At 40.9% G+C, this 15,432-nt stretch overlaps 1 protein-coding gene across 8 annotated transcripts in view; it reads right to left on the reverse strand.

Annotated features, from left to right (window-relative positions):
- Nucleotides 1-15,432, reverse strand: part of LOC139456240 (cyclic nucleotide-gated channel alpha-2-like) — a 126,837-nt gene that overhangs the window by 35,415 nt on the left and 75,990 nt on the right. For 3 of the 8 annotated variants that reach the window (XM_071237851.1, XM_071237852.1, XM_071237845.1), the window contains exon 1: nt 3,846-4,071. The exons of 3 other annotated variants lie outside the window; for them this stretch is intronic. The gene's annotated coding sequence lies outside the window, so the exon portion shown is untranslated. Of the gene's footprint in view, nt 1-3,845; nt 4,072-11,105; nt 11,133-12,347; nt 12,434-15,432 lie in introns of those variants that run through there. 2 more of the 8 variants (XM_071237849.1, XM_071237848.1) reach the window with 2 other exon arrangements.

Below are 15,432 nucleotides of genomic sequence, written 5' to 3' on the forward strand. Positions count from 1 at the left end.
GTCGGAAGGGGTGCTAATTGGGATTGTTCACTAGCCAATGTATAAGCAAATATCGCCGTGGGCGCTGTAACACACATATATATCAAAAGCCATCAAATTGCTGCGTAATTATTTATGATTATATTTGATCATAGAAAAATAGCATCCATATTGATTCGGACATCTTGCATATTAACGCACAGTCGACAAAATGCTTTCAACATGTGGTTATGGGAGAGACACGTGTTTCGAATTTGGAGATTGTATTTAAACCTATTTCTAAGAATACACGAATACATTAGATCTAAATCTCAGTGTACCCTTTTCTCTGTCGGTCTCTAACAAGCGTTTTTATGTGAACTAATACCATGTAATTACGGATTCCGCCCTGATCGGAAAACCAGAAGATTCGGCTAATCCTTCGCAGCTAACACAGAGAAACCGTCATTTAATGTTCCAATTATAGGAATTTTTTCTTTGGATCAAATGCACGTGTGAAACCTGCAAAATATATAGTCGCGTTTAAAGCTTTTTGGTTTGGTTTAATTTGTTGTTTCATGACGCACTCAGCAATATATATCCCAGCTATATGACGGCGGCTTGTAAATAATCGAGGCTGGACCAGACAATCCATGCAATTGGGATCGATGACATACATCAATCAAGTCAGCGAGCCTGACCACCCGATCCCGTTAGTCGCCTCTTACGACAAGCATAGTCGCCTTTTACGGCAAGCATGGGTTACTGAAGACCTATTCTGCTTACTATTGTGATGGAATGCTTGTACAATAGTTGCATGGTTTGAAGGATGAAAGAGGGATTAACCTTGATTATGTAGATTATGAAGAGTGTGAATTCTCAGTAAACATGTCTCCTTTGTATTTTATACTGTGGATGGAATTCTCAAGTTTTCGCTCACGAGAACCTGAGAACGCGAGAATGTCCCTTACAGTATTCCATACTTTGTGTTAAAGTAATGTCTGTCAGTGGACGGCGTGCGTTTACTCCGTGTTTAACCAAATTCAACAAAACGGCCATCCTCGCGAATATGCTTCATGCATTGTACCGACATGAGGAATCAAACCCAGAGCATCTGGCGTGAAAAACTACCACTTTAACCACTGAGCCTTCTGATGCTTGCGAGAAGTCGGACGGTGACACGACGAGCGGCCGCCTAAGGTATCGTTTTGTTGTTTAAATATATGTAGCGTAAACAAAAAAGGATGAGTGATTATATTTCTTTGTCTTCTTGATACAACCGTGAACAGTTCATGTAAAAATCGTGATTAGTTTTCAGGGAAGTAAACATTTTATGAAACCTTTATTGAGCAGTTTGAAAATAATGAGTTTAGCGGTGGCCACTTATGGGGAAACTTGTGGAAGTGCCTGCTCTTTATTTGTTGGTTTGACGTGACTGATTACATCGCTTGCATATGCTGTCTTGGGCGTCCGTCATCTGCACCGCATTTCCTTTCAAATTAGCCGTACGGCTTAAAATTCGTTAAAGTAATTAGGTTTTTCTGCAAACTATTTGAAAACGATTACGCGTAAACTCAAGACATTACTTGTCAAAGCAATCTTTGTTATTGTTTCAATCCGAGGAGAAACGTGCACATTTATTTATACTTAAAAATGCAATCTTAAACATACTTTGGATTTAACATGTATCGCAAACTGTTTAGGTAAAATATGCGAGAGTGAAGAAAGGTTTACCAACTGCATATATGACTCTGGATATGAACTTAATGGATCGTTAAAATGATGGGTGTAAATCCGTTTTAGCTGAGCAACATCACTTGATATATGTATCCGTACGTACATTCCAATACATGAAGAGAAAACGGTTGGAATGACATATTGTACCAAATCGGGATATCCCACCAGTATCATCAATAGATGCATACATAAGTTTAATATCAACAGGCGAAAACAAGCTTTGTGTCATTAATAGATGCACATATAGCATATCAAGACACCAAAACAAGCTTTGTATCGTCAACTGATGCATATATAAGTACATCAACATATCACGACAAGCCTTGCATGGTCAACTGATGCATATGAAGGTATATCAACACACCAAGACAAGATTTGTATCGTCAACTGATGCATATATAAGTACATCAACACATCACGACAAGCCTTACATGGTCAACTGATGCATATATAAGTACATCAACACATCACGACAAGCCTTACATGGTCAACTGATGCATATATAAGTACATCAACACATCACGACAAGCCTTACATGGTCAACTGGTGCATATGAAAGTATATCAACACACCAAAACAAGCTTTGTATCGTCAACTGGTGCACATTAAGTACATCAACACACCAAGAGAAACTTGTATCGTCAACTGATGCATATGTAAGTACATCAACACAACATGAGAAACCTTGTATCGTCAACTGATGCATATATAAAACACCAAGACAAGCTTTGCATCGTCAACTGATGCATATGTAAGTACATCAACACACTGACACAAGCTTTGTATCGTCTACTGATTCATATATAAGACACCAAGACAAGCTACACGGTACGATCCGAGCGTCTGTCACGTGCCACATGATGCTATTTGGCACAAAGAAGCAGCAATACATGTACAGTTAGGTCCTACTTTCCTGAAAGCTTCTTAAAGCTCTAAATTATCTATTCACACCAGAGGTGATAAATCCTTGAATATGTAAATATGGCACAATATTCAACATGACATGACACATAAAAAGTAATTCAATCAACGTGACCACATGATAAAACTGTAGTTCAACTATTTTCTCACACAAAATACATTTCCATGAACGATCATTTTAATGTTGCCGAAATTCGTTTTTTCAAAGCATTTCTTTCACATCTGAAATAGAAATCCGAGGTATAACACATCTACTTTTTGTAACTATCCTCTTTCTATGAAACCTGCGTTTGGTTAAAACTGGTAGAAACTTTCAAGATAGCAGTACCGACGTAGTCATCCCCTCAATGCCGTACAGTAAACCGGATGAAATCGTAATGTAAACTGAATGAAACCCGTTCCACATGGCAATGGCAATCTAGTCATCACGTTAACAGAGCCGTACAGAGAACAGATACAACCCCTTCCAGATAACAGCATCGGTATAGTCATTCTGTTTACAGTTTCACACAGATACCTTGCATAATTGTTACGTATTAACCATTTGGTCGTTCTTTGCAATATTTCATACATAGATGTCTTAAGACGTCAATGTCATTTTTTACTATCTGTAGATCGAGTTACAATTACGTTTAAGCAAGAGATTATAAAACATATCAAATTATAGAAATAAAGCAAATATCAAACGCCTTTGGAGTGGGTGTGTACAGATTTATGCAGTGTCCAGCAAGTATCCAGGAAGAAGACAGGGGAGGCCAGAAATGGTTTTCACACGGTGTACCCATGTGGTGCTTTTTGGAAAGAGGGTTACTTCAAATACATGTAGAATGCTAGCACATAGTTCGGGCAACAACCTGTGTCCGTTAGCCTTAGATTAGTCAATTAATGAAGACTTTGAAAGGCATTAGGGACAGAATTTATGGATGTCAACTTCTTATTATGAGGAACACAACGTTTCGGAGTATATACTTACTCCTTCATCAGGTGAATGATGAAGGAGTAAGTATATACTCCGAAACGTTGTGTTCCTCATAATAATAGGTTGACATCCATAAATTCTCTTCCTTACTAATTCAATTGTTAGTATATTTGAATTATATTATTTTTATACTTCCACATGATTAATATGCTTTGACAACTAAGGGGTGGGAACATAGACCCCTGCATTACTATACCCATGGATCCGCGTAGGAGGATTAGAGCAAACATTTTGTGAAACACGTACTCACTGTTGTGAAATCTGTTTCCAAACATAGAATCACGGAGTCATGATTGTGTGGAGAAAACGTTGATGTGAACCATTAGCACTGGTGTTTATGTACTTCAAACCAGACTTCTCACTGAGTGCTTTAAACACCAGGATCGAAGTACACAACGCGCCCGACGTCCCTGAACGAACAGGTGGGGACTGTGTGGGACTTTGAATTTATTGCAAATTCTCTCAATTGTATAATTTTGGATCAGTCCCCGGTTACCGCCATAATTTAACATGTGACCACCAATTTGTATGACCCACCATTTTCTCTTATTCAGACATATGAAAACATTATTTGAATAGATAGCTACTTGTCTTTGTGGGACCGGGGGTACTTTATTATCGAATGATAACCGTCGATAGGACGGGAAGTATTAACCGGCAACCGTTGACAGAGCCTTTGAATGACATGACCTCCATGCGTTTGACTTGCTCAAAAGCGGGGCTATTGTGCGGGTGGGTATAAATTCGTGATCGCCTGTAAGCGCACATAAAACGGATAGCTGATTCCTAAGTGGATACGTAGCTAAATCTCAGTAATGATTAGTACAGTGCGAGTGTAAATCAGAGTGTTTTCTTCTGAAACGTCACGGTCTTGTTTATGGAATATTGTCAGTATGGTTGATTTACTATTGAAACTCAGGTTGATGAAGTTAGTGCTGAAGATCTAGGTTTATGTCATCTTATTTGTAGTGTTATAATTAGTGTGGGGCCATTACCCGGCGAAAGCTCTCACGTGGAAAACAGAAAATGATAAATGCATTGCAAATGATTGTAACAGCTGTAGGTTTTATTGAGCCAATAAATATTTATACACGTACGACATTTCCAATTATTGTACCAGATCATTGTTAAATGATTTACCAGAGCGTAAATTCAAAGCGACAAAAACATTTCCATAATCATAAAAATCTCTGCTAAAAACAGTCCCTTGTACAATTCTGACCTTATCACGAACATGTGGTTATGAGTCATCATCAAATAATGATGATACCAATTGTCCGCGAAACAGTAAGCGTATCCTGCCCCATCTGTGTTACCCGTTACAAACACATGCAAAGTCAAATCAATTGTTCACCTGAAAAAGCAAGGGAACATGTAGTACAAGTGAAAATAGGGAATTGTATCAGACATCATTTTTGTTTCTGATATGTCAGATTTGAAAGGTAATCAAACATCTAACTTAAGGTTTTATGACCTAAGGATCTGGTACTATTGTCCCATCAAAGCGTATTTCCATAACAGTCAAGATCATTTAAGGGATACTTGTCCAATGGTGACAGATTCATTAAGCTGCATTGTGTAACACAACTAGCCATTGCAACATATTTGTAAACGGATCCTCAAAAGGTTAATGAATTATTACGGACGTGCGAGAAAAATAAGACACAGGCGTTCTTTAACCATGGGTGTCATGTCGTTTATCTGGTGCGCAACACAATCTTTAGCTTGTCAGTTTCTACTGAGGTGAAGCACGCATCAAACAAATACAAGTCGTTGCCTGTTTTCTTGATAAATGTAACTTCTCAACAAGTGGAAGAAGCGCTCTTTTAAAGGCATCGATTATTTTCTTTGTTGGGAAACATTCCACCATCAACAGAACGAACTTAACTACTTTCTGAACTTGAGATGGATACATCGCTACTTGTCCCCATCACTACATTGTTATCACCACTGCATTAGGATAATAACTGCTTCTCTATCAACATTGCGTTGTGATAATTGACAGGTTGTCGCAATCACTACGTTGTGATAATTGTTACACTGTCATTAACACATGTTCAACAATACGACAGCGCCATCTCCCACGTATTGTGAGGAATCTTAACTACATTTTCACAAATTCTGCATGATCAAAACACTGATCAGCACAACACTGTTATCAGCACATTATCATCAGCACTACATTGTCACCAACACTACATTGTCATGAATACTACATTGTCACAACACTAAATTGTCATCAGCACAATATTGTCATCAGCACTACATTGTCATCAGCAACACATTGTCATCAGCACAACATTGTCACCAACACTACATTGTCAAAACATTCTGCATGATCAAAACACTGATCAGCACAACAATGTAATCAGCACAACACTGTTATCAGCACATTATCATCAGCACTACGTTGTCACCAACACTACATTGTCATGAATACTACATTGTCACAACACTAAATTGTCATCAGCACAACATTGTCATCAGCACTACAATGTCATCAGCAACACATTGTCATCAGCACAACATTGTCACCAACACTACATTGTCATCATCACACCATTATCATCAACACTACATTGTCACCAACACTACATTGTTATCAGCACAACATTATCATCAGCACTACATTGTCATGAATACTACATTGTCACAACACTAAATTGTCAACAGCACAACATTGTGATCAGCACCACATTGTCATTACAACTACGGTGTCACCATTACCAAATTATCAGCAGCAAAACATTGTCATCAGTACCATATTGTCATCAGCACAACACTATCATCAGCACTACATTGTCATGAATACTACATTGTCATCAGCACAACAATGTTACCAACACTACATTGTCATCAGCACAACATTATCATCATCACTTCATTGTCATCAGCAACACATTGTCATCAACATCAAATTGTCATCAGCACTACATTTTCACCATTACCAAATTATCGTCATCCCCACATTGTCGTCAGCACAACATTATCATCAGCACAATATTGTCACAGCACCACATTGTGATCAGCACCGCAGTGTCACAGCACTACATTGTTATAAACGCTACATTGTCATCAACATCAAATTGTCATCACACAACATTGTCATCACCACTACAGTGTCACCATTACCAAATTATCGTCATCACCACATTGTCGTCAGCACAACATTATCATCAGCACTACATTGTTACCAGCACCACATTGTCATCAAACCAAATTGTCATCACCACTGAAGTGTCACCATTACCAAATTATCATCAGTACTAAATTGCCACCAGCACCACATTGTGATCAGCACCGCATTGTCACCAGCACTACATTGTTATAAACGCTACATTGTCATCAACACCACATTGTCATCAGCACTACACAGTCATAAAACCAAATTATCATCAGCACCACATTGTCACCAGCGCCACATTGCCATCAAACCACATTGTGATCAGCGCCACATTGCCATCAAACCACATTGTCATCAACACCACATTGTCATCAGCACCACATTGTCATCAGCACCACATTGTGATCAGCACCACGTTGTCATCAACACCACATTGTCATCAGCACCACATTGTCATCAGCACTACACAGTCATCATTAGCACAGCGCCCTCCACACCACATTGTCATCAATGCTACATTTGATCATTGGTACGTTGTCATTATGACTACAATGTCATATTAGCTACATTGCCATCAACACCAAATTATCATAATCACTACAGTGTCATCATCGCTACATTGTCACCATCACTCCATTGTCACCATCACTTCCGTGTCATCTCCCCAGCATTGTCATTATAACTACAGTGCAATCATCACCTCACTGTCATCATCACTTTATTGTTTAATGTTGAACTGTTTGCTTGAAGGAGATCACATGGTCGTGCTGACTTTAGTTTTTGGATACAATTTGTACATAGTTGCAGGTTATACATCAATCAAAGCATTTTATAACCGTTACTATTCACTAGCATCTACCTAGAAGGGCATTGTATGTCTATATTTGTTATCTGCTTTTGAGGGCGGTCGGGTAGCCTTGTGGTTAAAGCGTTCGCTCGTCACGCCGAAGACTCGGGTTCGATTCCTTACATGGGTACAATGTGTGAAGCCCATTTCTGGTGTCCCCACCGTGATATTGCTGGAATATTGCTAAAAGCGGCGTAAAACCATCCTCACTCACTCACCATATGCTTTTGGTTACTTACAGAACATTTATGATTTGACTTAATAAAGAATGTCTGTCTGTCATTGCACCAGCGCCACATTATAATTGTCAAACAAACTACACGAAAATGAAATACATTGTAATAAAATGATTTAATTGATAAAGGTAAGATAAGATAAAGATAAGATAATATTTTATTTCGGTGTCACGCATTCAAAGTATATGACAAAATATAAAATATACCACCCGGCCAGTTGGCCTATGAGGCACGAGAGATAAAAAATAACTCAGTTTTATGTAAAGAGATTATACTAGCATCGTTTAGTGAGATACAAATGCAAAATATATACGAACGCGTGGTAACAGAACTATTTCATAAATACTTATTTGAAAATGTCCCATTGTTAATATCTTTTGTAACTGTTGAGGAATCCTTTAAGGAAGAATACCATTAAAACTGAATATATTTAGACTTTTATAAACATGTGGTTAAATCCATAAGGAAGAATAACAATTACTTATGAATCAGAAGTGCACTATTTACAATGCAAGTTGAAATGTTCTTCTTTCATACATAGCAGTAACAACTGCGGCTAGGGGAATAGCTAAACTATCATTCTGCATAACATATATAAATTGGTCTTCTGAGGTTAAACATCTTAGACAAGTAGGTATTGGAGGAAACAAATGAGAATAGTCATATCGTAGATCAGAGTAGTATTCACATTCTGTGAGGAAATGTACTTCGTGTTCGACACACTGGCGGTCACATAACCTACATAAACGGAGGTGTAGTGGTGATAAATCAAGGCGTCATAACCGATAAAATACAGGGCATGAAGGAGAAGGGGAGGATGGTGGGGGAGGGGTGTGTGTACCCGTCCTGCACGTGCTGTCCACGGCGAGACCCTTCTTACAGTATCATACATCTTCATCCCTTAGGATGATCAGTCTTCTTAACAAAGGAACATAATCGATTCCTGAGTGGCTAAAGTGTTGCGTAATCCTGTTCCATTAGGATCTGTTCCCTGAGGATGTGAATGTTGAGAACAGAGGAGGTTCGAGAACAAGGTGACACTTTATCAACACGTGTCGACACTGATGTGATTTCGCACGCCTGCAGGTAGTCACTACTGGAAACTAATGCCAAAGGGTAACGTGCTTCAATCGTCCCCTCATCTCTGAAGTTTGCCGCGACGACTAAACGATATTAATGTTGATAGAGTTTCGCTTTGTACATTCGTGTCGTTGCATGTTTCTCTGTGTGGCATATGACAATGGAGGCGCGCCTGAGGAGACGCAGCATGTATGTGAAATTACGGAGTAACTGATACGGTAGTTTATTTGCTAAGAGCAACTGCCTCTTATCGGATACACAAATGAAAGGGCTATGAACATCTTAAATCCAGGTTTACGGGCACGAGTGGCCTTGCTTCCAAAGCGGATCGGGGGCACGGGTGGCCCAGTCGTCAAAGGCGCCGCGATTCGCTGTGTATAGTTGCGTCCCTTGGGCACGCCAGAAACCTATGATTGTCGGTTCGAATCCCGGTTCGCCCCGATTATGTTTCTAGGTTTGTCAGCACTATACCCGTGCTCTTAGGTTTCACCGAAGTGGTAAACGTCTGAGACCTGCATCACTTCGGGCTTTCCTCCCACATTAAGCCGACACGCCGCGATATAACTGGAATAATATTAAAAGCGGCGTTTAACCTAACTCACTCACTCACTCACTCACTCACTCCAAAGCGGATCAATTTTGTGTGCAGAGTTCTGTCCCTTAGGCGTGTCAGAAATCGTGGGTTCGAATCCCAGATTCGCCCTGATTATTTTTCAAGATTTTGTCAGATCCTCACCCGTGCTCGTGAGTGTGAAGTGAACTGAAGTGGTGAACAAACCCATTGGGGTCCAAATTTGACTCATTATTGAAAACATCATTCTTCGATGCAATTCCCTATTTTGACCTGTACCAAATGTGTACATAAATGTTGTGGCGCACACCTGGTATGATCACTATCTGATTGTGATTCTTAAACACATGTTGTAGTTGGAATCGTACAACGAACTTTTCGTTCAATTATGAAATGGGCTTTATCTCTTTTTTTCCTTCCATCTAGCTGAACAGAAATATTGTTCAAAACGGAGCTAACCCAAATTCGCTCAATTAAAGGTGAATGAGTTATTTCAAGGACAGTTTGGTAACGCCGCTTTTAACAGTATTCCAGTTATATTACGGCGTGTCAACTTAATGTGGGAGGAAAGCCCAAAGTGATGCAGGCCTCAGACCATTATCACTTCGGTGAAACCCACGAGCACGGGTATGGTGCTGACAAACCTAGAAACATAATCGGGGCGAACCTGGATTCGAGCCAACAATCATAGGTTTCTGGCGTGCCCAAGGGACGCAACTCTGCACAGCGAATCGCGGCGCCTTAGACGACTGGGCCACCCGTGTCCCCGTATATTATCAGGGCTCGCAATTCAGTAAACCTTCACGCATGTGAATCCGGTCCCATGATATAAGCACGTAGCACAGACACGTGTAAACTGCTGACAAAAAAATAATTCACTTGACAATTGTATTTGACTCCAAAATTACAAAACTTATCAAAACGTATTAGACTGAAAACAGTCACCGAAACCTTGCAAACTTAAGGTCCAAAATACAACTATGAAAATACAACAAGTACATCACCATCGACTTACCATTTCTTGTTTACCTTCATTTTTAGCACCATCAATCGTGGATGCGTAAGTACTTTCTACTGCACGGAAGTCTGTATGCACATGTGGGGTTTCATTAATATATTATTGCTGTTCGCATTTAGATTGCTTGTATGGCCCTGAGACACTTGGGCACATATTTTGGTTGATGGCACTGCATGTGATATAAGAATCGTTTCCACAGCACTTGATGCAATTGGTCACTTAATGCACACACGCCGTGAACATAACTGATGCATTTCCACATCGCAATACACAAACAAAGGAATATACTTCAAATCATGAAAAAATGCACGCAGGAAATTAATGCGGACTATGTCACTGTTTACATCAATAAAGTGATGCATTTTAATTTTGACACGTTGGAATATATTGCCATTTCAGATTCTTTGCAAAGGTCGGAAACAATGTCATATAACACAAATTTAGACAGTGATTCTCACCAACTTCCGCGTCAAGTGTGGTTGCGACAGCCACCAGCATTGTTTAACGGTGTCGGTAATTGTTAAATCTATATACACATATACATGTACTAAAAGATGATGAGTACAATAAATTGCACATAGAAAAAATATATTTGAACATTTGAATCCAAAGAGTATTTAATATATGCACCTACCTCGTAGCCAGAGTTTTGCCATACACAAGGTTGCACGTACTATGATGGTATAACAAGATAAGGCAGATGATAAACTCGATGGGAAATATGCAACAGGTGGGGTGACAGCTGATGGGGAATATAGATACAATCCAGATGCTACAACTGACGGACAAAGACCGGCCGTATTGATTAAACGCCCTGTTTGTCAGTCAGCGGCAATCAATTTCAAGTTTATTAAGTCAATAGATTAATCGATATTAGGTATGGGAAAGATTGAAATCGCAATAACTCAATTCATACGCATTCAACTGCAATATCGAGCGGTTTGTTTTTCAGTATCTCAGGTAAAGTGTCTGATCGACCGGCGTCGATAAATTGTCCATTGTCCAGTTGATTGTTTAACCTTTGAAGAAACTTGTGAAACAAATAAAACAATGTTGAGGTGACAGGTTATAATATAACACAGACAAGGCTCAGTGTGAGTGAGTGAGTGAGTGAGTGGGTGGGTGTGTTGATGGGATTTAAGTGGGTGAGTGAGTGAGTGAGTGAGTGAGTGAGTGAGTGAGTGAGTGAGTGGGTGGGTGTGTTGATGGGATTTAAGTGAGTGAGTGAGTGAGTGAGTGAGTGAGTGGGTGGGTGAGTGAGTGAGTGAGTGAGTGAGTGAGTGTAATATATGTCTCTGGCACCACTAAGCCACACAATTCTGCAGCACCTTAACGGATTGGGCCCTCCGTACCCCCGGCATTGCATAAAACTAGCGTTCATGATGAAGTGACTTCACCTATGTTTTCCAACAGTTGACGATGTTGCGTATATATATATATATATATATATATATATATATATATATAAACATACATCAATCGACCCAGACATCTACGATATACAGTATATAGCCTCATTTGATGCATCAATGGCCAACAACAACAGTTTCAGAACACTTCCAGTTTTATCCATGAGCTAGATAGACCATGACGTCAATTCTTGAATACCTATTACCATAGCAACCGTTCGGAAACGCATCACTGGTGACAGTATATAAAACAAATATTCACCAGCAAGTTATTCTATGCCATGACAAAGTCGACGCACAATCGTAACCTAAGCATTTCGTTTAAAGGCTGACACGTTAATCTCGCTTCATTATCGCCATGTGTCTGTAACTTTGAAGACATAAGCCCCTGTGGCAGAAACTGTTTGTTAAGAAGGTGAACTTCATTAAGTGAATAAATTACTGAACACGATTCAATATTACTTTACCTTGAACAGCCCCTGTAGCAGAAACTGGCAAAGCGAAAAGTTTGAAATGAGCCCGTATGAACAAGTTTACTGGTGAGTGGTGAGTCACAACTGATGTAGACAGCTAGACAATCACCACTATGTGACGGGCGTTGTGTGGTGAGTCACAACTGATGTAGACAGCTAGACATTCACCACTGTGCGTTGTGTGGTGAGTCACATCTGGTGTAGACAGCTAGACATTCACCTCTACGTGGTGGGCGTTATGTGGCGAGTCACAACTGGTGAACACAACTAGACATTCACCACTATGTGGTGGGCGTTATGTGGTGTGTCACAGCTGATGTAGACAACTAGACATTCACCTCTATGTGGTGGGCGTTATGTGGTGAGTCACAACTGGTGAACACAGCTAGACATTCAACACTATGTGACGGGCGTTGTGTGGTGAGTCACAACTGATGTAGACAGCTAGACATTCAACACTATGTGACGGGCGTTGTGTGGTGAGTCACAAGTGATGTAGACAGCTAGACATTCATCCCCATGTGAAGGGCGTTGTGTGGTGATTCACAACCGATGTAGACAGCTAGACATTCACTACTATGTGGTGACTCATAACCGAGGTAGACAGCTAGACATTCACCACTATGTGGTAACTCATAACCGACGTAGACAGCTAGACATTCACTTCTATTTGGTGACTCATAACCGACGTAGACAGCTAGACATTTACTACTATGTGGTGACTCATAACCGACGTAGACAGCTAGACATTCACTACTATGTGGTTGACGTTGTGTGGTGATTCAAAACTGATGTAGACAGCTAGACATTCATCACTATGTGGTGACTCATAACCGACGTAGACAGCTAGACATTCACCACTATGTGATGACTCACAACCGATGTAGACAGCTAGACAGTGGCCAGTATGTGGTGACTCACAACCGACGTAGACAGCTAGACATTCATCACTATGTGGTGGACATTGTGTGGTGATTCATAACCGACGTAGACAGCTAGACATTCATCAGTATGTGGTGACTCACAACCGATGTAGACAGATAGACAGTCATCACTATGTGGTGACTCACAACCGATGTAGACAGCTAGACAGTGGCCAGTATGTGGTGACTCACAACCGATGTAGACAGCTAGACAGTCATCACTATGTGGTGACTCACAACCGACGTAGACAGCTAGACATTCACCACTATGTGATGACTCACAACCGATGTAGACAGCTAGACAGTGGCCAGTATGTGGTGACTCACAACCGATGTAGACAGCTAGACAGTGGCCAGTATGTGGTGACTCACAACAGATGTAGACAGCTAGACATTCATCACTATATGGTGACTCATAACCGACGTAGACAGCTAGACATTCACCACTATGTGATGACTCACAACCGATGTAGACAGCTAGACAGTGGCCAGTATGTGGTGACTCACAACCGACGTAGACAGCTAGACATTCATCACTATGTGGTGGACGTTGTGTGGTGATTCATAACCGACGTAGACAGCTAGACATTCATCAGTATGTGGTGACTCACAACCGATGTAGACAGATAGACAGTCATCACTATGTGGTGACTCACAACCGATGTAGACAGCTAGACAGTGGCCAGTATGTGGTGACTCACAACCGATGTAGACAGCTAGACAGTCATCACTATGTGGTGACTCACAACCGATGTAGACAGCTAGACATTAATCACTATGTGACGGGCGTTGTGTGGTGACTCACAACCGATATAGACAGCTAGACAGTGGCCACTATGCGGTGACTCATAACCGACGTAGACAGCTAGACATTCATCACTATGTGGTGGACGTTGGTTGGTGATTCATAACCGACGTAGACAGCTAGACATTCATCAGTATGTGGTGACTCACAACCGATGTAGACAGATAGACAGTCATCACTATGTGGTGACTCACAACCGATGTAGACAGCTAGACAGTGGCCAGTATGTGGTGACTCACAACCGATGTAGACAGATAGACAGTCATCACTATGTGGTGACTCACAACCGATGTAGACAGCTAGACATTAATCACTATGTGACGGGCGTTGTGTGGTGACTCACAACCGATGTAGACAGCTAGACAGTGGCCACTATGCGGTGACTCATAACCGACGTAGACAGCTAGACATTCATCACTATGTGGTGGACGTTGGTTGGTGATTCATAACCGACGTAGACAGCTAGACATTCATCACTATGTGGTGACTCACAACCGATGTAGACAGCTAGACATTCACCACTATGTGATGACTCACAACCGATGTAGACAGCTAGACAGTGGCCAGTATGTGGTGACTCACAACCGATGTAGACAGCTAGACAGTCATCAGTATGTGGTGACTCACAACCGATGTAGACAGCTAGACATTAATCACTATGTGACGGGCGTTGTGTGGTGACTCACAACCGATGTAGACAGCTAGACAGTGGCCACTATGCGGTGACTCATAACCGACGTAGACAGCTAGACATTCATCACTATGTGGTGGACGTTGGTTGGTGATTCATAACCGACGTAGACAGCTAGACATTCATCACTATGTGGTGACTCACAACCGATGTAGACAGCTAGACATTCACCACTATGTGATGACTCACAACCGATGTAGACAGCTAGACAGTGGCCAATGAGTCGTGTGTCAGCTGATGTCGGCGAAGTATTGGGTTTCTGTTTGTATATGGTCACCGGTAACTGCTATTTGTTTTGAGGAAGACAGTTTGTAATAACCAGAAGGAGGTATTCACACTGACGACAATACCTCTCGCCCATACATCGTCGTTCTGTTTCAACTGTCTAATTAATCCTGTATCATATTCCCCGCCAATAACACAAGCCATGTATCTTGAGAATGAGTGCGTAGTGTTTGCTGCTAGTGATAACGACAATTTTCAAAGGCATTGCTTGTGTTTAGCAAATAACGAACGTCAGCCATGATATGCATGAAGGCTGACGGGTGTCTAGCCGGGAGAGCCACATTTCAGAAATGGCTATTGCCGGTAGAGCCACATTTTCAGCTGAGTGCATTTCACCTATTCTAGCGGGTAATTACTTAATCCGATTACCGATAC

Source organism: Haliotis cracherodii, unplaced genomic scaffold (genome assembly GCF_022045235.1).
Source record: "Haliotis cracherodii isolate W230 unplaced genomic scaffold, xgHalCrac1.p SCAF_11, whole genome shotgun sequence".
In the NCBI taxonomy this organism is placed as follows: Eukaryota; Metazoa; Mollusca; class Gastropoda; order Lepetellida; family Haliotidae; genus Haliotis; species Haliotis cracherodii.